Source organism: Leopardus geoffroyi, chromosome A2, assembly GCF_018350155.1.
Source record: "Leopardus geoffroyi isolate Oge1 chromosome A2, O.geoffroyi_Oge1_pat1.0, whole genome shotgun sequence".
NCBI lineage: Eukaryota > Metazoa > Chordata > Mammalia > Carnivora > Felidae > Leopardus > Leopardus geoffroyi.
In genome coordinates, this window is record NC_059331.1 from 50,254,305 (window position 1) to 50,279,596 (window position 25,292).

At 43.5% G+C, this 25,292-nt stretch overlaps 1 protein-coding gene across 1 annotated transcript in view; it reads left to right on the forward strand.

The window, feature by feature from the left end:
- Positions 1-25,292, forward strand: part of LMCD1 (LIM and cysteine rich domains 1) — a 57,992-nt gene that overhangs the window by 544 nt on the left and 32,156 nt on the right. The window lies entirely within an intron of this gene.

The following is a 25,292-nucleotide window of genomic DNA, read 5'->3' on the forward strand; positions in this document are numbered from 1 at the left end:
TTACTCACAAGGAGTCTCCCCTTTGGCTGTCTGTCCTCCTAGTATTTTGTGTTTTTCACACACACACACACGTTTCTTTAGTTGGTGATGTTGGCAATGGCAGCAGTGCCAGCACAGGGGAACTAATTTCTGTCCCCAGGGTCTGCACGTTTCCCTTTCAGGAAGGGCTGGCCCAGAGCCCAGAAGGTCACGGGTGAATTACTGCAGGAGAGGCCCTCAGCTGTGCCTGTAGCTTCAACACCCACCAGCTACTTACCTGGATGCAATTGGGAGAGGGCACAGGTCAGAGACTTAGAGGGCAAGTGAGCTGGAAAGGAACAGAGAGACAGTCTAAGCCAGTGGAGAAGCAGAAGCCCAGGGTTATAGAGCATTGGTTCCAGCAGGCAACACAGGGTAAGGAAAGCCTTAGGCTCTGAAACCCTGGCCCTGCCCCTTTTTAGCTATACTGTTTTGACCAAGTCACTTTTCTGTGCCTCATTTTCCTTGTCTCCAGTTTGGGGGATAATAGACCTCGCCTCCCTCCCAGCAGTTGTATCAGTAATGATACACTATGGGTTAATCTCCCAAAGCAGTCATTTTTAAACTCTTGCGGGCAGAGTCCTCCTTAGACATCTGCCATTACCTGTGGAGTAGAATGAGAGGCAAAAAACCAAAACCAAACAAACAAAAAACCCCAAACCCATGTCCGACTCAAAATAAAAATGCAAGCCAGATACTTAGAGCCACAGAGTTCGTGCATCTGATTTATTGCTGCACCATTACATAGCTGTCCTGCCCCAGACTCCCACACAGAGTCCTGCAAACCTTTCTGAATGTGTTCACCAAGTCAGACTTAATCAGGGCATCTCTGGAACGTACCGTGTCCCATCACATTTGCCAGACTATTTGGAGAATCAGGTCGTCTCTCCTTCTATGGAATTCTCAGAACACTTTAGATCTTGGTAAGGTACCTGCTAATTTCTACCTAGTAGTGAGTCCTGCACAGACTGCTCTTAATTCTTTACACATCTTTCTACACTCCTTGAAGGCAAACCTTTCTGGTTCATCTCTGTTCCAGCACAGCATACCATACACAGCAGGACTCAATAAACTACCGGGGAACCACTAAATATCCGTCCAGCTAAGACCATAGTGTTCGCGGACAGTACATTTTGTACATGAATGTTTTTTAACTTGTAGCAGCCGGACATTTGTGTGCCTGAACTGCCTCCCCAAATTCAGCTGAGGTAAAAGAGTTTAGGGCTAAAGGGGCAGAGCTCCCACTGTCCTCTACAAAGTCAGGTGATTTGGGGGTGGTTTTACTACAGGTTGACTGATAGATAATGTCTGAAGTAAGGCAGAGTACATGGAAACCCTCCTTACTGAAAGCCAAAGCCACAGCTTGGAGGAAGCCTTGTTTTTATTTTCCTTTGCATCGGAGAGTGTGATTATCCGGATTAGAGGTGGAACATGTTCTCCTTCTTGTCACCCTCTAGTGCCAACTTCCTTGGCCTGCAAAGGGTTTATTTTCCATTTAGATCCAATTACAGGCTTAGAGAAGGAATGTGGTGGGTAGAGATGAAAGAGTGGACTTTTTTTTTTTTTTTTTTAACCTCTTGGGACTGTGGCAATGAGGACGGTCACCACTATGTAGATTAACCAAAGTCTTCAACTCAAAAAGTCAAGGGAAAAGAAGGGAGTGGGAGAGAACTTCTCTTTGCTGAACTTTATAATAGTGATTAAACACAGTCATACCAACAGCATGCTGAAAAGCTTTTATTGCATATTTACTCTTTAAATCTGCAGCAGCGGGGCGGGGGGTATAACATTTGGCTTCAGGATGCCTAATCACACGTAGGCATTTTGAAACCATTTCATTAGACTCTTGGAGCTGCAAGAGACACATTTACAAAATGAGAAATGGTTTAAAATGGCATACAAACTGTCTCTGCTGCCCTACCCCCAAAGGGAAGAGGGATACGAGGAATCCTTAGCAGCTGGAAAGTCATAAAAAGGTCTTCAGGAGAACATAAAATCCAGAACCCGGAGTAGCCTTCGAGACTGTCTAACCAATCTGACAGAGTGGCTCCTGAGGATCACATACCTAGTTAGTGGCAGACCTTAGAAACAGTTACCTGCCTCCTCTCATCTGTGCCAAGTTAAATGCTCCCAATGGCTACTCTTGAGCCATCATGTGTTTTTTTTCTACTGGGAAAGAGAAGGTGTCCTAGCACAGAAAGTTCCCTGAGCATAGTCAACATTCCTTGGTAATAAAGGGCCTTGAAGGCCAAATGCCATTTCTTTTAGTGGAATCAACCACTGCCGCGGATTTATTCTGTTGTTGATTAAGCAAATTTAAGAATACTGGTACTGCTGTTCTTGTAACCAGATCCAGGTTCCTACCCCAACTCTACCACTTACTGGCTATGTGCTCTTGGGCAAGCGAATTAACTTCTGAGTCTGTGTCCTTATCTGAAAATTGGAGAGACGGTCACAGCACCTACCTCCCAAAGTATCCGTGGTCGTTAAATGAGATAATGTATATGACAGGCTCAGCACGGCAGCTTTCAGAGTTAGCTAGTAGTAGTAGGCGTAGTGGTAGGAGTAGTATTGGTTGGCAATGGTAGATTTCGATGGGTGTGTGAATGCTGAAAGGAGTCTTTTGGTGGATAAAGGACATGCTTTTCTTTATGACTATCTCATCTCAAGAGCAACTAATTTTTATTCAGCTGAACCAAAGCCAGTTGCTCAGTCTTGATAAGTTGAACATTGATCTTGTCTTCATTCTCCCCCCAACAGATACAAAATCTGCTTACAGGGAACAGATATCACCAGTCATCTCACTCTGGAGTCATAGAATTTTAGGCCTGAAAAGGGACATGGAGCTCTTTTCACTTTTTCGACAAGGAAACTTAGCCCCAGAGGGGTCCAGCTCCTTACGTGAGATTGCTGAGAAAATGTGCCGAAACCCATTAGGCTTTGCAAGAATACAGGCCTATTGGCTGCCAAGGAGCCACTTGCAGGAATTTAGAAAGGACTAGAACAAAGAGATCTAAGAGCATGTTCACTGTTGACTGTACATGTGCCAGTGGATTGGCTCCAAAGGGAGCCAGTTTTTTCTGTTTTCACCCCTCAACACAATGTCAGAAGAGGATTACATGATGGTTCTAAGTGCATTGCCAGGTTCAGCTGGGCGTCTCCCCACATCCTCGTCTGCATCCCCTCCCTCCTGGCTTTCCTGTCCCCCGGCTTCATCCTCTCCTCTGCCCTCAGCGCTTCCTGCTTTCACCTCCAGTTCCTGCAGCGTGCAAAACTGCTGGCATGTTGCCTGAGCGAGCCGATCCAATGTAAACACAGCTCCTCAAGAACTGTCGTTGGCTCCTTCAATCTTAAAAATATACTAGGCTGTCACTTAAAGATCTTTATAGCCAAGGCAGTGGAGACATGCCCATAGGTGTATAAGGAACTTGGCCCCGAAGAGAGCCTTTTTAAAAAAGAAAGAAATTATCCAAGTCCTTCTTAAAGGATCTCTGAAAACAGATGCTGAAGCCATTACTTGGTAAATTGTAGATGCTTGTCATCTTGTGCAGACCTGTGTGAATATGTGGGGTTGGCGGCTGCTGATGGACTTTCACCAGTGCATCCACCACCTGGGGTGGTGGGGGGCAAGGAAAGGCTTAATCACAGACCATCTCCAGGCTTTACACTCAGCCATCTAGGCTCCAAGACCTCCTCTTAGCTAGGGCTTATCCACCATTCTATAAGCAGGACAGGGGGAAAAGGACTTCGGTATTTCCCTCTGAAGTTCCTGTGGTTTGATCCTCTCTCCACATTAACTAGCCAAAGGTGACAGGAAGAAAAAGAATAGGCTGAGTCCAGCAAAAGCTGGGGACCAGGAAGGAGGGACAGTGACACAGGCTCACGTGTGTCTCTTTCTTTCCCACCCCCATGCCTGCCACTTCTGGTGAGAATAAGGTAAGGACAGAAAGGTGAGGGAATAATTCCTCCTACAGCCTGCTGGAGTCAGCAGGTCTCCTGAAGAGGTATTCAGTTTGATTTTGGAAAGGAGATTCATTTTTGCTTTCCAACTTACACATTCAAAATAGCGTGTGAATAATAAAGTGGAAATTTGTCATGATGAGCATAGACCTTGGGAGTTCTTATCTCCCCAGGGTTCATCCAACACCATTGAAATATTTATTATGAGAAGTTTTCTGGCAGGGGTTGAGTCATGATAATAACTGCAGGCATTTCTTTACCAGGTGACTTTGGACAGGTCACCTTTCCTAGGAAGTAGCGGACCTTGAAGGAGAACCAGTCTTCCTTTTCCTTCCAGTCCACTGACCTTTCCAGTACACCAGACTGTCTCCCAAATAGCAAATGTTTATGGAAAACAGGCCTAAAACCTTGTCCCACTGAAAGCAGAATTGTGGAACAGCTCTTCAGGACATCCAGAAGGAAGAGACAGCTGTTGTCCTTTAAGTGCCTTCCTTTGGAAGTACCACCCCCCTCCTTTTCATTTGCTGTTGGGAAGAGGATTTGGCTGGCAGCTGCCATGATCTTGCCAGGTGCAGGGCCACCAACCACTTCTATAGGAGTCGCTCAAGATGATGATATTTCTTTAACTCCACATGGAATGTCTAGGGTGTCCTAGACCTATTCTTGGAGCTTCATACATATCAATGGCATGGATCTGCAGAAGTTCTAGAAATGCTTTCTATAAACCTTTTATAGAAAGCATTAAACAAGAAGTTGGGTCTCATTATGTGCACTGAGATTCTTTCAGTGGCCAACACTTATACTTGGTATCTAAGCCTAAATATCTGATGTGGAAATTTGATGGTGGTTTCACAAAAACAGAAACGGTAATACAATTACAAGGCTTTGTCAAACTTCCAGATCAACTCTTTGCTCATTGTCTGCTGTTTTATATGAGAAGCAAACCCTTTTACACTTTCTCTCAGAAGGGACATGTTTGATCTTTTATCATTTATTTGGACTCCTGTCCCCTAAGAACTCTCCAGGAAGACTCCTTCATTCTCTGCTAGCATAGACAAATTCGAGGAAAGACAAAAGAGAGGAGGGAAAGACATCTCTTGAGTACATGCGGGTGCCTGACATTTTCTCACATCCCATTTAGCGTTAAAGACTACCATGCAAAAATTTGAATATCCTTTCTACACATGAGTAAATTAAGATTAAGTGATTATATGATGGCAGGTTACAAACTCAAACCCAGTCTTCTCTGGTCCTAAACCTTAACCTGTTTCCACTCTAAGAAAAAAATAAGAAGGCTTTCCTCAGAAGTAGCAGTCTAGTGGAGGGGAGCTGTGATTATCAGCGAGAGCTCCACTCAGAGATCAAAGTCCCTCTACACCTTACTAGTCTGATTCAGGAATTACCCAGCATTTACCAAATGTTACCAGGCATTTGTACCTCTCTGGTATCTCTTGGTCACTATACTGTCACCCACATCAAGTGAAAGCCATTTCCAGTTATAGAACAAGGGCTTTCTAGATTTCTCCTGGTTCCTGGTTTTCTAGAAGTCTGGTATAACTCTCAAGGGAGGGGGCTAGTAGGGAGACAATCTAAGGAAGCATACAATAATATCCTGAAATTACTGAAGAAGCAGTGACCCTTGGCCAAAAAAATAAAAATAAAAATAAAAATAAATCCTAGAGATCCCAGTCCCAGAGCTTCCAGGAAATTCTAGCCTGGGGATAAGCTTGACCTCTGGAATGTGTATCTCTACATGCCTGGTCAGCCTGACTCATGGTCTACCCAATAACATGTGAATCAGGACCAAGCAAAACACAGCCAAGCCCCCACCAGGACATGCTTTAAAAGGAAATAAGATTGCTGAGGGGGGCGAAAAGCAAAGGCTCCATTTGGCACGTCACTCTTTGGAAGAACAAAAGAGTACTGGGGTCCAGCCCATGGCGGCTGTTTCAAATCCACATGATATGTTTATGGATTTTTTTTCTCCTTGTGTTTTAAAACATTAGGTTCTTTATCAAATTAATCTTTGGAGAAAAATGCAAATGAATCATTTAAAAGAGCTGAGCAGAATCTAGGGATCCTTTGTGTGGCAGTTGGGACACAGGGGAGAAATAACATGTCCAAGATTTACCTGAGACATAACCAAAAGATGCACTGATTCACAGCATCTTTTATGAATGCAGGAGAAAAGGGGATCTTCTCTATTCTGTCACTTCCATGCCCAGAGGACTCTAATTTCACGTCAACTTCATACCCTCAAACTTCAGAAGGTCAAGTGAACGTTTTGGCTATGAATTTAGCTTTAGCCACATGATTTAGAGGCCAACTGAGAAGCGGTTAAACACACAGCCTTTGCAAGTATGGAGATCTAGATGTGACTCATGGTTCTGCCATTTGCTAGGTCTGTAATCTCTGCCAAGTTGCTTTTCCTCTCTGGACCTTTGGTTCCCCATTTGAGAAAGCGAGTTAACAATAATAGTTCTACATGTAAACAATAGTTAACGAGATAAAGCACGAAAAGTGCCTGGATGCCTAATAAGTGCTCAAAAAATATTTCCTCTTGCTGTTACTGGTATCCCCTCTCATCAGTACAGCACAGAAATCCCATAGGTAGTTAAACCAAGTTCAGCTTACCTACGTCATGTCACATGTGGCTTCCAAGATATCAGATTGCTGGACCTTCTCTTTGTATCTAAACTTAGACTTAGCCATAAATATACTCAGGCAGCATCATATGCAAAATTGTGACAATGGCAACAATTTGCTTTGGGTATCTGTTGCTCCACTTCTAAAAAGGAGCCCTCCCCTTGCCTGAGACCAGTCATTGGCACCAGCCATGTGATCTTACACGGGGACTTCCTCTCACCAAGCCTCGGATGTCTTGCTTATAAATCAGGGTAATGGTCAGTCATTTCTTCATTTAGCAAATATTTATTTAGCTTCTGTCATGTGCCAAGCACCGTGCTGAGCGCTGAATAAAAGACAATGAATAAAACAAGTTTTGGTCCCTGCCACATAAACTTGAGTCTGCTCAAATGCATTTCTCATAAAGGTAGGATAAAGGCCAAATAATGTCAGTGTCCTAGGATTCTGTGTGTTCCATGACCATCTGTAGCGCTCAGGTGTATACACACACACCTACCTCTTCTCCTTTGCTACCCACCCTCATATTTCCCAGCACTGCACATTTGAGCCACAACCAACCCCAGTCATGTCTACAGTGCAACAGTACAACGAGTATGATAATTCTCCCAGTTACTGCATTTTAAACAGGCAGTTTAGTGATGAGAGGTCTGAGGCAAGGGGCATACTGGCAGCTCTCAGGTGCTACTGGTAACGAGCAGCCCCTTCAGCTGCCTTGCAGACATGGAAGAAGACAGATCGTCTGTGCTCAGCCTATGTCCTCAGATGAAGCCCAACACCCCAGGCTCTGTCCTTAGTGGTGTTGATGGCAGGGGCACCAAAGGACAGGAGCACAGAGAAAGGTCTCTTGGCTGACTAACACCCCATAACCTGCCCTTAAGAAGACGGCATCTATTTGGGCTGTATGACTAAGTGACATGTCCAGGTACTGATTCATGAGGCTGACTACCAAGGTGACTGGCCTGGCTAATCCATTGGCTAGAAGAAGTGGAGGGAGAGAGGAGCCCAGCCCTGTCCTCATCCTGGAAGAGAGCCACCCACCTGCTGAGACTTTCCTGTGCTCCCTACCCAACCCTGGCACTGATGCCAGCCAGTGTCCTTCTTAAGGGGGATCTGGCCCCAATGTGGGCAGGGGTCAGCATTTGTGGGCTTATTGTAGAGGAAGTCAAGGGAATTTTTTAAATCTTGCTAGTGGATGGAGGAGAGGTTTTTAACCAGGGATCTGTGGATAGAATTAAGGGTATCAAGGAATGTAAATGAGGAAAAATCGCATCCCAATATACCCAGCCTCTATCTGATTCAGCTTTTTCTTCAGTTATGATGGAAGGCAAAAGCCCAGATAGCTTAGCAGCCCCTGACTTGTCTTTTTAACCAAATAAAGCTATTGAACAAGATATTTACATTAGAAAAAGATAGCTGGATGTAGGCCCTATGCCCTTGATACCAGTGGAAATGTGATACTTTCATATCCTATTACAGCTGAGATAGATGTCTAATGTACCACTTACGCTTATCCATGTTCTGGAATAACAATAAATCCACTGCTGAGTCTTGTTAATAACTTAATAAAGGCATGTGTGTTCCTAAATCATAGATCTGTTTTTATCTATTGATACTGTTTCAGTAATAATGGTTTCCTCTGTAATCCTACATATTTTATGCATTTAGAACATTATTCTAAGAGGGAATGCCTTTGTGTCAGACAACCAAAAGAGCCCAAATACATTAAGACCTCTGTCAAAATCAAGCTTTAACAGTATTCTATATACATATACACAAATATGTGCATATATAGGGGCGCCTGGGTGGCTCAGTCGATTAAGCGTCTGACCATTGGTTTTGGCTCAGGTCACGATTTCACAGTTGGTGAATTTGAGCCCCATGTGGGGCTTCGTGTTGACAGCATGGAGCCTGCTTGGGATGCTTTCCCTCCCTCCCTTCTTCCCTCCCTCTCTCTCTCTTTCCCCCATCTGCTCCTGTGTGCTCTCTCTCAAAATAAACTTAAAAAAAAAAAAACGAATTTAGTTTGTGCAAACATATATGCAATTATGATATGCCAGGAACTAAGCTGATAAGTAGAAAAATAGAAGGAAAAGAGTCCCAGAAGCTGATGGTTTCAGAAGAGGAGCAGCCAGTCCGGCCATTAGAGCAGCCTGTCCGGCCAACAGTCCCTGAAGACCTTGACCAGAGGTAGGAGTATGGAAGTGAGGGGGATCAGAAGAGGCAATACTTAACCCCACCTGGGAGGTCAGGGAAGGCTTACCCAGGAGGCGACATCTGAGCTGAGTGTTGAGAGACAAGGATAAATGAGCTGTTAGGATCGGGTCATGGTCTAGTTTTATGCTTTCCAAGTACGTCACGTATACTGTCCATCCTACCTGACTTCTAACTCAGGGAATATCATCCATCTTGAATTGCAGAGAAATACATTTCCATGTATCCATCCATCCCTACATCTGCAGCTTTTGTTTTCTCCTCTGAGAACTTGCTCCTCTTGCCTCTCAACCAAAATATTTCGGGTGATGAGGATAGCAAACCCTGTCAGACGGGCACACAGAAAGCTTTATGGCAGTGGCTTGAGACTCTCAGCAAAGGAGATCCGGCAAACTCACCCCCGTCGAGTTTGAAGTTTTGCAGGAAGATTTAGATTCAGAGACCTGAGATTATGCAATAGAAATGGGAAGAAAGGAACACACACACACACACACACACACACACTGTGAAATTCAGCACACAGCACATGTGAGCAGAACATGAAAACAATCCAGAGCACCACAGGCAGCAGTTTTGCTCCCCGAGTTTTATTCACCTTTAAACTCTGAAACCATAAATGATACTTAGAGGAAAAGAAATCCCAAGTAGGACACCTTAATGAACTAACAGGAAGAAAATCAGCCTTTTGAAATGCAGGAAGTTGGTTAATAAGATGGAGAATCTGCCATCACAACAATTCCTTTTGTCCATTTCTTCAGATTTCTCACTTGGTCTGACAATGTGGGTTCCTTGTTGCCATGTGGTAGAGCAGATGAGGCATCAAAATGAAAAACACATGGTTTGGATGTCAAAATGCCACTGGGATGATTGTTCTTGATTTTTGTCAGTTGTATATGGTATGTAAAAGAAAAATTCCAGATGATTCCCTGCCAGTTATCTGGAAAATGAAATTATGGAGATCATTGCTATGTGTGGACCTGAGAAGAACCTGAGAAGAGGCAAAGTTTGATGGAAAAGCTGTCTTTCCTCTCGAGTCTGTCCTCCTACACAGCCAAAGGCCTGAACAGCCCATGGGGGGGAGACACCCCATAATTAAGATTCATGCTACCTAGAATGGCTGTTGTCACTCACCTCTATTTTTCCTTGGACCCAGCCCAGGGCTGGGACCATCACAAGGGAAATCATCATACATTTATTTTAATAATGCTTGTAGTGAATACTTCAGCAACTACAATTAATTTTTAAGAGCTCGAAAGGGCTTCAGAGTTTCCCTAGGTCACCTTCCTTATTTAACAGACAAGGAAACAACAGATCTAGCAGGTTAGGTGACTTGTTCCAGGTCACAGAGCCAGTGAGTAGAAGAGGTGGGGTAAGAATTTGAGGTATCATAGCATTTCAGGTTCAGAAAAACTTTTAAAACTTTATTTTGTTCAACTGTCCCATCCTTAAACATCAGATGAACTGGACACGACAGGCAGATGCTCTGAGAATACCACTGACAAGCACTTGCAGCTCCTGAGGAGACCTGTTGAACTCCTCTGCTTATGAGACAACTCCTCCTTATTGTGAGCTAAAATCTATCTCTGCAACCTCTTCCCATTGCTTCTGTTTCCCTAGCTCCTCAGTGCAAGGATGTGATGACCACTTTTTCCTAACGTTCCTGTTCTGGTAACTGACCAAGTCCTACATATTGTTCAGGATTAAGGTCAAAGCATCTGTTTCCTGGGTTAGTTCCTGGCTTCTGGGGGACCTGGTGTCAGCCTTTAGCCAAGTGAGATGGCCAACAGACAGCCCCCATGTTTTGTTTTGGCACGAGTTTGGTGACCTCCACTTAAGCAGGTTATTTACCTCTCCTTAAAATCTCACCCAATTGGGAAGGTCACTTCTATGCCACTAAACTATCCTATTTCTTGGAGGATAGCTTTTAAAGTGGAAAAACATGGCAAAAGAGGAGGGGATAGGCAACTCTAAGCACTAAGAACTCCAAACCTGTGTCCTAAATACTCATGAAAAATCAGCACTGGTCTATACACAAAGTACCTGATTTATAAAGGGCGGAGGTGTGGGGATATGATAAGAAATCAGAAAAGGCTAAGGAGGAAAAGAAAACCTTGACAAACAGAGGTAATATCTTTTTTAAAAGCTTTTAAAATTATTTGCAAAGTTGTCATAGCTTACTATATGGAATGCTAGAACAGTAACAAAGTAGTCTAAATTTTATATCCTGGTGACTTTACCATCTAGAAGGAATGCTCAAAATATAAATATGAAGGGGGCACACGCCTAGGTAGCTCAGTTGGTTAAGTGTCCAACTGATGATCTCAGCTCAGGTCTTGATCTCAGGGTTATGAGTTCAAGTCCCACATCGAGGTCCATGCTGGGCATGAAGCCTCCTTTAAAAAAAAAAAAATATGAAGGCTGGTCACCAATAATAACTTGCTTTCATTAAAATATGCCACTAAGAAAGTGAAAGACAATCCACAAAGAAAATATTCACAGTACGTATATCTGACAAGAGATTGTATCCAAAATATATAAATAACTGCTTTAAATCAAATTTTTTTACCTTTTTTTAACATTCATTTTTGAGAGAGACAGAGCATGAGTGGGGCAGGGGCAGAGAGAGAGGGAGACACAGAATCAGAAGCAGGCTCCAGGCTCTGAGCTGTCAGCACAGAGCCTGAGGCAGGGCTCGAACTCACCAACCCTGAGATCATGACCTGAGCTGAAGCTGGGCTTTCAACCGACTAAGCCACCCAGGCACACCCCATTTAAATCAATTTTTAAAAGCAGTCCAATTTTTTAAAAAAGGTGAAGATTTGAACAAGCATGTCACAGAAAAAAAATGTCTAAATGGCTAATAAGTGTAGGGAAAGGTTTTCAACCTTATTACTCCTGAGAAAAACACAAAAGCACGATACGGCATTACATACCCAGAAGAGTAGTAAAATTAAATATTGACAATAGCGAGTGTTGATGAGGATGTGGAGCAGCTAGAATTCATACATTGCCAGAGACAATATAAAATGATACAACCTTTTTGGGAAACTGGTAGAAGAATCTTGAGAAGATAGAAAGAAGGAAAGAGAGCAGAGGACAAAAGACAGACATGGAAAAGAGTAGGTGAGACCAGCGTCCCTCAGCGGGATCCTCAACCATGGGGCTTATTACTCCTGGGCCAAGATCAGAACTGACAAGGTAGGAGTAGAGCCAGAGACATGGGAGGGAGACTCTGGTAGATTTAGGAAGAATCTGGAGATGAAAAGGAAATGAAAGTGAGAGGGTTGGGGAAGGCACCATTCCAAACCAAACTGAATTTTTAATGTCTGGTCCCAAGTTTTATTATCTTCCTGCAGGCTCGCCTATGAAAGGATTGGCTTTAGGATGGTGGATGAGCCAAGCCTTGATTTGTTTCCCTTCTTCAAACAACTGACTTGAACTTTCATCTGATCCTTGAGGCCCCCTCTTTCTGGCTGGAGGTCTCTTGAGAAAAAACTCCAGTGATTTCCATGGTCTGGGGAGGCAGTTGGCTCAGTGCTCTGGACAACAGCAGCCACATCTCAGCAGAGTTGGCCCTCCTGAGAGACAAGAGCCAGAGGGACAACTGAAAATTGGCTGAAATTTAGTCCAAACCACTCAGAGCTCAGACCAATATCAATGTTAAGTTTCTAGTCCTTGATGAATATTTATACCAAAATAGGGCCAGTGGAAAAGTTCCATCTGTGTGGATTTTAAGAATTTTGCCTTCCCTCAGCCACGTTGACCAAACTCAGGAAAGCAGCAGAATCATTGCCAAGTACGTACTCTTTGAAGTACAAGAAATTCTGAGAAGGCCCTGGACCCATCATATTTCTTCTTATCCCAAAAACTTAGATTTGGCACTCCTTTCTTTAAAAAAATTCTTACTATCTCCACCTCTTGGTGCTTTATAATTTTAGCCTAGCCTTTGACACCATGAACACTCTTTTTTTACATTTTTTTTTAATTTTTTTTGAGACACACACACACACACACACACACACACACACACACACACACACACAGAGTGTGAGCGGGGGAGGGGCAGCAAGAGCCAGAGACAGAATCTGAAGCAGGCTCTAGGCTCTGAGCTGTCAGCACAGAGCCCAATTTGGGGTTCAAACTCACAAACCACAAGATCATGACCTGAGCAGAAGTCGGACACTTAACTGACTGAGCCACCCAGGCACCCCCACTATGAACACTCTTTTGAAAGAGTGGATAAGTCTATTCAAAGTCTTGTTGGGTGAAATTGCTTTCCTGGTTGATATTTTCCCCATCTTTCTAAAATTTGGGTGGTCCAGTTAATCACTTTAACTCACCTCCTTACTTTGCTAGTAGAGAAATGGCCCCCAATTTTCTCCTCAGTTGTATTACTCACTCCATACTCCTCAGAACCAAAAACAAAAAATTTCAGTAAGTTCTGCCCTTGATAGGAGGGATTAAATTAGAAGCTTTGCTCTTGCACCAGGCATATTAACTGCATTTATCAAACATGGGCCATGTGCCAGGCACTGTGCTACATAGTTTTTTCCTAATGTTTATAGAAATCTCATTTTACGGATGAGTAAACTAAGATTCAGAGAGATTAAATAAATTGCATTGGTGACATAGCTAGATGATGAACATGAATTAAATGTAGGAGAGTCAATCCACAGCTCTCCCTCTGCCCTCTATGCCATTTCTTATCTACATGTAACACATTTGCAGGGTTCCAGAAAGATGAGTAATGATAGAGAGTAGTGCTCAGGCTCAGACCTTTTAAAAGTCAATAGCACTAGTTAGAATTTAATAATGTTGTTTTATATTTGTCATATTTTTTACACTTACCTTCTATTTTTTTAATTCTTTTTAACGTTTATTTTTGAGAGAGAGAGAGAGCATGCACACGTGCGTGCAAGTGGGGGAAGGGCAGAGAGAGAGGGAGACATAGAATCTGAAGCAGGCTCCAAGCTCTGAGCTGTCAGCACAGAGCCCGACATGAGGCTCAAACCCACAAACCGTGAGATCATGACCTGAGCCGAAGTCAGATGCTCAACCGACTGAGCCACCTAGGCGCCCCAGTTTACCTTCTATTTTAATATATTTTAGGGTTAAAAGGTTTTTTTTAAGAAATAAGTTTTTTTTAAGTAATTTGTTTAAAGAAAAATTATAACAATCACCCAGGTGGTATACTGAGGACAGAATTCATAAAGGAGGAACATAGGCTTTCATAAACATCTAATATTGGATTACCCTTGATCTCTACAGCACTTTACAAATTTCTCAACATCCTATATGCATGATCTTGTTTGATTCTCACAACAGCCCCATGAGGATGGTAGGAATTATGATCCATTTTAAAGGTGAAAAAAATCGAGGTTCAGAGAGCAGAAACTGCTCACCAGGGTTACATGTGTAGTGATAAAGTAGCCAGGGCTTGGGTTCAGCTCCAACACAAATGGTGTCCCCTGCTGCTCCACCAGCAAATTCAAGGGCAGGAGTGGAGAAAGCGATGTTCCAAAGCAATAATCCAAGACCAGAAACGCCATTGAAAGTCTGTAGAACTGAATGACTCTCACAGGCTGGCCTGAGTTTTCAGTTTCCCAGTGCTTGTGTGTATTCTGTTTCATGGAGAAGCCCGAGATTGCTAAGTCTGAGTTGCTCTAGAGAAGTCGGATTTTCTCTCTCTGGTGAGTCACCTTTCAGAAGGTCAGAAAGTGGCTCTCCCATCATGAGAGCATCTCCTATCTTCTGGGGTACACCATGGAAGCGATGGCACACACTAGAAATGGGCCCCTCAAAGAGGAAAAGCTGGATTCTGCCCAAGAAGAAGAGCATTTCTTTCCATGTCTACTTGCCTTGAACAACTGACTGGAATGCAGACCACAGGTCTGGGTGACTGGATGGGTAGGAATACCATAAAGATGGGAGAACCAGTGGGTTTGGGTAGCAAAGAAGGTGAGGTGGGAGTGCTAACAGCCTATCCACGAAGAGATTCCAGGAGCTGAAAGCACTCATGGAGGGAACACTGAGAGCTGGAGAGAATACTGAAGCCATTTGAATAGACAAATGCATGAGAGAAAAGCATGTTGAAAATCAAGAGGCTATAATGGGGCACCTGGGCGGCTCAGTTGGTTAAGCGTCCAACTTCAGCTCAGGTCATGATCTCATGGTTTGTGAGTTCCAGCGCTGTGCTGACAGCTCAGAGCCTCGAGCCTGCTTCTGATTCTGTGCCTCCCTCTCTCTCTGACCCCTCCCCAACTCACTCTCTCTCTCTCAAAAATAAGTAAACATTATGAACAAGTGCTGGAACCTTAGAGTAGAGGGGAGGAGGAAGCGGTTGGGGAGGGCTGTTAAGAAGGGTTGGGCAACCAGGGGAGGCTAGAATCTTGGAAACTACAGGAAATCAGGTTGATTCTTGTTTTCCCAACTCTTCCTACAGGCATCAGCCTCAAAGGAAGGGTATCTATTACGCATTAGCTTTTAACGCAACACTGAAGAAGCATTAATTGAAGGCAAAAATGAAAGTGTTATAAAAGAAGCTAGTCAGACACATGTTTATTAAGGAGCTACTATGTGCAAAGCAGAATTTGAGGCACTGGTGACAGAGCAATAAACTAGACACACAGGGACCCTGCCTCCATATTGCTTTCTGTCTAGCAGGAAAGAATGTCATTGAAGAGTTATATTCAGGATTAAGTAATAATCATGATGAGTGCTACAAAGAATTATAAGATACAGGGTTTTCTAAGACCCTATGATAGGGGTACCTGAATGACAAATGCGAGTTAGGTGAGGGGAGAGAGAAATGTTTCACACAGAAGGAACTGCATATGGGCAGACTCAGAGGTACACAGGAATGTATCATCTTTCCTGGGGCATATGGTTAAATGAATAATCCTAAATTTATTCAAGAGATAACTTTCTGGAAAGTGACTTGGTTTCCATAGTTCTGACTACATTTTAATTGTGTTAAATGAGCTGCAAAGGTGAGACCTTGAAAATGAATTATTTGCAAGGTGAGTGACCAAGTGCTGATTTCTGTTTCATAAAACTAGCTTGCAAAAACTTGATCTAAATGCCCTTAAAGTGTTTTTATTTCTAAGACTATGATTTCCTTGTGTCAGATTTTCTTAAACTATATAAAGTATATACAACTGATGCATTATGGAGAGGGAAAGTCAAGGAGAGGATTAAGTATTTGAAGATATATTTAATATTAGTTTGAAAAACATATGCTAGCGAAGAAAAAGAAGAGGGAAGTCATTTATAAGAAAGGGTACTTGTTTTAAACCAAGAAACCTTCTTGGTAAAGGCACTCCAGTAAAACGGAAGTGGTTTTTTAACATCAAGGCACCAATGTTGGCTGAAGGAAATGTGCGTGTCTCCATGCTTCCAATGTCATAAGTTAACCTGAGAATTTATGTGTGCGATTCCCAGCAGGAGTCATTTGCATAAGCAAAGCCTTCAGACTTTTAATAACAGTGCTGTACTTTTACATGGCACACTCCCTATTACAATGTTAAGATTCGGATAAGCAAGATTAAAAATTCTCCAACTTGGTTTGCTAAGTCTCTCCATTTCCAAAATTAACTCCAATAAAAGTGTGTTATCCTTAGATCAGTAATGCTGCAAGAATTCAGACACATACACACATACACACACACACACACACACACACACACACCCAATTAACATCCTTTTAGGAAAAAATTCTTAGGACATCAGGCCGCTAAAATCAGGAGTCTTATAAAAACTGGGGAGGTATAATAACTAAGTATTGCTGGCCTCAAGCTTAGAGTTTTATACTTGAGGAGGAGTCTACTAAGGGCTGAAACCTAAGTAGGAAGCCACTTAGATTTTAATTTCCAAGTATGGCCTGAAGGTATGAGGCCTGGGGACACCAACAGCTTGTTCTCATTTAGGAAATGGGGGAGGGGAGAGTAAAGAAACCCTACAAGGACTTTATTTTATCTTAATTTCCCTCAAGCCACTTGGTAAATCTCTGATAAAATTCCCAAGGGGGTTGGAGAGCTTCTGGCTCCTAGCAAAACTAGTGGCATTACTTACATCTTCCCAAGAACTGGCAGGGCCTATCAGTGAAAGAAAAAAAAGACAAGTTTAAAAAAGATATGTTGGAGCCTCTGCAAACAATTTGGCAAGAAATGCCAGGTCAGCTCTTGCCCTGTGGGAATCCCTTTCACAGTCAATGAAAACAATGCCCATACTTTGGGAACCTAGTGGTCTCAAAAGATCCATAAAAAGTCTGGATGTTGGGAGCAGGGGGGGGCAGGAGGACCCTCCCCCCACTGACTATTTTAACTAAGCAGTGTGCCCTCAAATAATGGGCTGACCTGTCTAAAACCAGGCAGTTCTCAAAAACAGGAGAGAGTGGTTTTGGCAGTCTGCGTTTGTGCAATTCACTATTCACGTTAGCTTGGGCAGTCCAAAGGAAGCTGGTGTCAAAGGAAAATATTAGTTCAGCCTGAAAATCCTATCACTTCAGTCCAGCAGGGTCCCTTACACGTAAAATTTGTGGACCTGCTTTGGATTCAACCACATGTACCCATGAGCTGTCAGCAAGAAGCTGGCAGCACACAGGCTGCTTACCTCTCTCCTTCAGTCACTATCATTTCTGCACTACCAAAGGAATGTTCAACAATGGAAGCAGAGTCCTGAGCAGGGCCTGACAACTTCCAGCGTTTTCCATGCGCTGCCGTCAGATGCAATCATCCAGCCATGGAGCACTCGTTTTAGGATTTGGAGCTTTCTGCCTTGTTCTGTACTCCTCTTTTTCAAAGTGACCCCAGCCCCATCACCTTTGAAAGAAGAGTTATTCTGCAAATATTTCGAGACTGCCCACTTTGAAGGGCTCCGGCCATCGCCAAGTGGGAAAGGAGCCCAGCCATGTGAATCGTCTCATGCAATTGCTACAGCTCCTTTGTCCAAAGGTCCCTCATGTCAGGCCTTTCCAAGAGCCGCAAACTCTTGGAAAATGTACTGATTTGAGTCTTACCGCTTTTTTGCCTATTTTTGATGAAAGTGCTAAAAATACAAAAGAGTAAAATTACCCAAAAGGCAGATGGAAGCAAAAGAAAAAGGGGGTAGATAATCCCCTATCTTGGCTAGCGGAGCACTCTCAGTGCCTGCTCCATTATGCCAAGTGATGATGTGGTAAGAGGTAGACATTACTAACAGACACAGCCAACCAGGCCTGATAACGGGAAAGAATGGTTGCAATAACTTGTTCTAATCAAGAGGAGACATTCAGGATGCAGACAGTTAAGGATGGGGTCAGCTGTTGGATGGGCTGCAGTGTTAGAACCAGCTACCCCAAAGGCAGGCTTCCGTGTGCCCACTCTGTTCATGGCCCTGGGTCTGGGCATTCCTGTTTTTCTGAAACCAGCCTCAAATCAGTGAAGGTTGGCTCAAGGGGGGGGGGGGGGGGGGGGGGGGGGGGGGGGGGGGGGGGCGGATAGGAAGGGAGGCAAGAGCAGGGTCTTAAACAGAGAAAGCTTTCATTTCACATTTCCCTTCCCCCATATGGATTTGCTTTTCTATTCAGTTTTCATAGCTAGATTAACCCTTTTTGTTCACACATGTGAATCTTGGGAATCTCCAATAATTTCCTTCCCTGGAGGGGAAGACAGAACCAAACAAGTGATTACAAGTATAGAAAATGTTCCATACAGGGCTGTGTGTGCGTGCGCACTCATGGATATGCATGCCGTTTGTGGATGTGTGCATGTGTGCATGTGTGTGTGTGCATGCATGTGGATGGGTGTCTAACAGGTCATACGTGGTGGTTAGGAGCTTAGAAAGGACAGGAGAGGGGAGAGCTTCCTGAAGAGGTAATGGGCGGAACTGGTGGCAGTTTCCAGAACTATTCGAGGGGCATGGTCATCAAGGAGACTCAACAGATGGATTGGGACCCATTTCAGGGGAAGCTGGCAGGGTAGACAGAGGAGCAAAAAGCTTCTTTCACCACCCCAATGGGCTGGGACTGCCGGGCATCCTGCTGACTTTTCACACCCTCTAGAGCATGTGCTGGGATTCTTTGAATTTTCTTCTCCTTGCTGGCTGCCCTGCTTTCAACTTAATTTTACCTGTTAAATATCATGTGTTGAGAGAGGAAGAATAGTAAAGAGAACATGGTGTATTTTGTCCCAAACACAAATTCTCGTAGAGTCAAGCCTGGACAAACCATCTTGACAAAAACAAAAAAACAAAAAACAAAAACAAAAAAACTTTTCTTATAGAGAGTAAAAAGTGCTCTTTTGTTGGGCATTTGTTCAAAACTTTATTTGGGATACCAGACACTCCTAACATGAGCTAAATTCATCAGACTAACTCTCAACCACAGCTGTTCTGAGGAATCAACTTAATACACACAAACCATTTAACAGGAAAGATAATCAGATCTATACCCCAAAATACTGACAACTCAAGCATTTCTGCCATCAGCTCATCAGCCACTAAATGTTTTCCTTTTCTGCTGCTTTAAATAGGATTGGGCTTTAAAAACAAAAAGGAAAAAGAACAAGTTTTCCATCCATTGAATTCTGAGTACAAGATCAGCTGGGCTAATCTCAATTTGTTTAGTCTATGCATTTTTATCCTTATTACACAATTCAGGAAAAGGGTATCTAAGTTGAAGTGATTTCGTTACATCTGTGCTTGTCCAGACAGAAGACTAGGAACGCCCAGGGAACAACCATGGAGAAGAAACAGTGTATGTGGACACATACCCACACAGATATCCACATACATCTGCACACACACATCCATGTACATACATGCACACACACACAATCCCCTGAGGAATATTTGTGTCCCCAGATATGACCTCTGATGTAGACAAGGTCTTTGTTGCTGCCTTTGTGAGACTTGCTGTGGTTTTAGGAGGCACTTTATCCTAAGTTGTTTCCATGGCTAATTTGCATGGCATTATAGAGAGCATAGGTCAGTCAGTGCAGAATGGAAATTTGAATAAGTTTCTGCTCACTCCTCTGTACCATATTTGAAGCCAGCCACCTTAAGGCCAGGCTACACACCCCACTTTTTCATCTCCTCTTTGGGGAAACAGGGTTTTCTTGGCCACAAACTGAAGCCCTGGCTTGAGGCTTCTGCAGCCAGAGTACAAGTATCAGTAGGGAGGAGAGAGAGGCAGGAGATCAACACAGGGCAACAGTTGTGCCTAAGATTGGAGGGGACAAGATGGGGAATGCCCATTTTATATATAATATTCCATATATATGTATATACATGTATATACATGTATGTATATACATATATATGTATATACATGTATATATGTATATATATGTATGTGTATGTATATGTATATGTATACATATATATATGTATATGGAATATGGAATAACGCCCAAAGTCACCCTAATGTAAGAGTTTGTGTTGTTCATCCAGCATCCCTGGATTTCTGGGCCCCAGTCTTTACCTCTGGTGGCACACAGGACATGTCACAAGGAGGGTTTATGTTCAGGAAGGGTGACGAATGTAACTCTGACATTAAGAATGGACAGTTAGGGGCACCTGGGTGGCGCAGTCGGTTAAGCGTCCGACTTCAGCCAGGTCACGATCTCACGGTCCGTGAGTTCAAGCCCCGCGTCAGGCTCTGGGCTGATGGCTCATGATGGCTCAGAGCCTGGAGCCTGTTTCCGATTCTGTGTCTCCCTCTGTCTCTCTGACCCTCCCCCGTTCGTGCTCTGTCTCTCTCTGTCCCAAAAATAAATAAACGTTGAAAAAAAAAATTAAAAAAAAAAAAAAGAATGGACAGTTATTGTACTAGTAAGTGTATTGATTTCATTACTCTGTTAAGATTTTGTAAGGCTATTTGGCAACTCATTCTTTCAATCACTGGAGAGCTTCAAAAAAAAAAAAAAAAAAGAAAGAAAGAAAGAAAGAAAGAAAAAACACAGAAGTTCAGACCCTGTCGAGGCCATGGGGTTCTTGAGTGGGACAATGAAATATAAGGCCCCCATTACACTTCCCAGTCAGGTCAGTCTCTGAAAGGATCACACTTCTCAAGTGGGGGGTGGGGTAAACAACTTTCCACGATGCAGCTTGTAACCATCTGGGCCTTGAGTGTCCCAGCTTGGGCCCCTCTGTCTGGCAGGACCTCTCAGTCCCCACTTGGGCCCCAGGTTTAGGGAGGACCACCCTGACCTCAAGCCTGGCAAAGGATCTCAACATCAGTGGGAGTCACCCAATAAGTCATCCAGCCAGGGAAATTTAGAAGCAGAGGAAGGGCTGTGGTCTCCCTTCTGTCTGGCTATTCAGAGAGTTACTGCATTTGGCATGAATGCCTGTGAGGTGGGCTTATGCCAGGGAAGAAGGAACCAAAATGAAATAACAAAAGTCAGACATGCTGTAAATCTCACCTTGTAGGGAATGGTGGTCTGGGAGATGTCTCTCTCCGATGAGCTGAGAGCCAGAGTCCAAGTTGTAGTGGCTGAGGGTACAATGGGGAAGCCCAGTTGTTCCCAAACTTTTCTGCACATTGGGCTCCTCCAGAGAACTTCCCAAATGACTGAGGTCTGTTGCCCGTCCCCAGCAATTATGGCTAAATTTCAGTGGCATGCAGCTGGGATTTTAGAAGTGTTAAAAGGTCTCCAGGTGATTCTGTTGTGTAGACAAGTTGGGAACCGCTGATGTAGCCCTTTGCTCTTTAAAGCGTGGTCCCCGGACTGGCAGCATCAGCTTTCCCTGGAAGGTCGGTAGAACTACGGAATATAAGGCTCATCCCAGACCGGCTACACCACAGTCTTCTTGTTAGCTAGATCCCAGCTGATGTTCATGCTAATCAGAGTGTCTGATTAATTTCAAACACATGCAGACCAGGCCAAATCCCCATACTAAAGTACAATGTCATGGCACACTCTTTCTAATTCCTGGCACCAAATGCATTTGCAGTTCTACAGTTATATGGGTTCTTTGAGAAATAAGTGTAAGGGCCCCAAAATACCTGGAAAATTTCATTTCTTGGCATTGCCTGTAGTGCATTGGTTAAATTAAAATGGAGATTGGGGATTCTGAGAGACCTGGGTTTATTTCTAAGCACCAGGACTTTAATTTGACCTCTGTGAATAGTGTTAATTAGGGAGACCAACTCTTTGTGGTTTGTCCAGAGCATTCCTGGGTTCAGCACTAAAAGTCCTGCATTCAAGCCCTGATTCAGTCTGGAGCAAACCAAGACCATCCGTTTCCTTCAGTTCCTTTATGCACAGCCTGATCAGTGGTTGTCAGACTTGAGCTGTGCATGCAGATCCCCTGGGGGGCTTGAACAGCAATGGCTAGGCCCTACACCAAGTAACTGAGTTAGTGGGTCTGGGGTGAGAACTGAGGATTTGCACTGCTACCAAGTTCCAAGGTGTGTGGGGGTCCACACCTCGAGAACCACCACGAGGCGGTGTAAGATTTGCCTGAGCTTGGGCTTAGCACAGTGGCTAAAGCTGCAAGGCCTAGTAGTCGTTTCAGCTGCAACTGATTATTTTTTTTATGGAAAAGATGCGACGTGAGCTGGTCTCAAAAGAGTAGGTGGGGCTGAAGCTCCCTGAGGTTTGATAAGCCTGAGCAAAAAAACAAAAAAACAAACCCCAGTGTATATTTCAGAGAACTTCCAGAGGCTCAATTGATTGGAAAGAGAATCTGGGTAGAAATAGTAGATGATATGGAAGTAAAAATAGATAAATTTGGACTGGTAAAGTGGGCCACATTCTAGGAGAATGGAGACATCTAACACTCAACAACGTTTATCCCTCTTAAAGTGGCTTAATTCAACTTCAAAATGAGATGGGTGTGAGTATCCTTGATCTAAACAAATTATTAAGAGTTGGGAATACGTGTGCCTGAGTGGCTCAATCGCTTAAGCATCCAGTTTCGGCTCAGGTCATAATTTCAAGGTTTGTGAGCTCTAGCCCTACATTTGCCTCTGTGCTGCCGGTGCAAAGCCCACTCTGGATCCTTTGTCTCCCTGTCTCTCTGCCTTTCCCCCTTTCACACAAGTTCTCTCTCTCTCTCAAAAATAAGTAAACATAAAAAAAAAATTTTTTTAAAGGAAGTACTTGAGAATAAACCCCAAAATGACTTGCCTCTTGCCTTAGTTATTATGATTTTGTTCTTTTTTAAAGTGGTAACAGTTTCTAGAAGACAGTTTTCAACATGTTGTCCCCCAAGCCACTGTCTGTCCAGTCATCTCCAGACCTTGGGTTGGAGGGTGAGCCCCAGCTCCCCAGTCTGGTACTAAACATAAGTGACCTCTCGCCCCTCACTTGGGCTTCCAGGGAGGGAGCAGATAAATCAACTGAAGCCAGTACCCTGGTGCTTTTCTCCTACAGGCACTGCCTGTGGTTCTGATTCACTTTCTCCTCCAACCACTGCCTCTCTAGCTGCCTTCAAAGCCTGTCCATTGCCTTGAACATGTATACTTCAGTTTATTTAGCAGAACAGAGTTGGATGGTAAAAATACTGATACCAATGTGATCATGGCCTTGTACTACTGCCCCCAGCGCTAACCTGGAACCCCCCCCCCCCCAACTCCTACAGACACCCTGTCCTGCCTGTTTGGATCCAACTGGCCTAATGCCCAGAGTCAAGGCTAGACCTGTAGGAAGCCGTCTGAGGTCTGGAGACTCCTAGTGTGGTAGGAAATCATAGGGTCTGGATTCCAAAAACATGAGTATGAATTATGTCCTGAGCAGCAAATCCCATTAGATCTATGAGCTCAGTTTTTTTTTTTTTTCATGAGACAAATGCAAAGTGTCCACATCCTAAGGTTGTTGTGAAAACCCAGTGAGATAAGGAATGTAAATATACTTTGTAACCTGTCAAGTGCTATATCCTTGATGGAAAGTACCAGAGCAGATCAGATGAGAGCACAACTCTGAAGTAAGACCCGCCTGGTTTCACTTCTTGGCTTCACCACTTGCTAGCTATTAGATCCTGAAGAAGAGGCTGAACCTCTCTGGGCCAGCTTCCTCATCTGAAAAGGAAGTCACTAACAGTACCCCTCTCACAGGCTTGTCAAGCATAAATATTATGAATATGCCTGGCATATGCCTAGCACATGAGGTGTACTCAATAAATGTTAGCTATAGTCAGAGTCATTAGGAAAACTATAACATTTTGGCTTGAAATACAGATGAAGGTAGAGTGAGTGGAACCCCCCCCTTCCCCATAGGGGCTCCAGCACAGACCATTCTGAATGGACAAGTTGCTTCTCCTTTCTCAGTCTGTCATGCATCCTCTGTTGTTTAGGAATAATGATTATCCTTCATAGTGTCATCATAATTGTTCAGGAAAAATGCTTAAGTAAGTAAGATCAATCCATGGATTGTCAAGCTGTTAATAGTTGGGAATTGTTGATAGCAATAGAGTCATTGCTGGAATCATTTTTTCCTGTTGATGATGGCAGTTCTTTTCTGGGCCTTCTCATAATTTCACCCCACCCCACTCTTCACTACCCTGACTCTACCTTCTCTCCTTGGTGGGGAGGAAAAGGTTTGTTTTTTGTTTTTTTTTTTTATTTATTTATTTTTTTTTTTATTTTTTATTTTTTTTTCAACGTTTTTATTTATTTTTGGGACAGAGAGAGACAGAGCATGAACGGGGGAGGGGCAGAGAGAGAGGGAGACACAGAATCGGAAACAGGCTCCAGGCTCTGAGCCATCAGCCCAGAGCCTGACGCGGGGCTCAAACTCACGGACTGCAAGATCGTGACCTGGCTGAAGTCGGACGCTTAACCGACTGCGCCACCCAGGCGCCCCAAGGTTTGTTTTTAAGAAACAGCATGTTGGCTAATAATTTTTAATAACACATATGCTTATAGGGGCTCCTGGATGGCGCAGTCGGTTAAGCATCCAACTCTTGATTTTGGCTCAGGTCGTGATCTGACAGTTCATGAGATCAAGCCCCATGTCAGTGCTGACAGCTGACAATGTGGAGCCTGCTTGGGATTCTCTCTCTACCTCTGTCTGCCCCTCACCTGCTCTCTCTCTCTCACTCTCTCTCTCTCAAAATAGAATAAATAAAACTTAAAAAAACAAAGAACACATATGCTCAGAGACTTTACCTGTAAAAATAAAGTCAGGGTAATTGACTTGAAACAGAATTTAGTGTCAATATTCAGAACACCCCGGCTCAGAAAGCAGAGAGTCAGGAGTGCATGTGATGGTGTTAAGATAGAATTTTCAAAAACATAAAATCACAACTCTTGTGCAAATATACAATAAAACTTAGTAAAGATTTTACTCAACTCATTAGTTAATAAAGTAATCAGTAAGATATTTAGGCCAGTTCATAAAGCATCTGAAGGGCTGTATATTTCAATGTTAGGACAAGATTGATGGGTTAGGTACATAACTAGCTAATGTCCAGCAGGACAATAAACCATAACCTTTAAGGTTATCTGTTTCAAAAAGACAAAAACCGCTTGTATT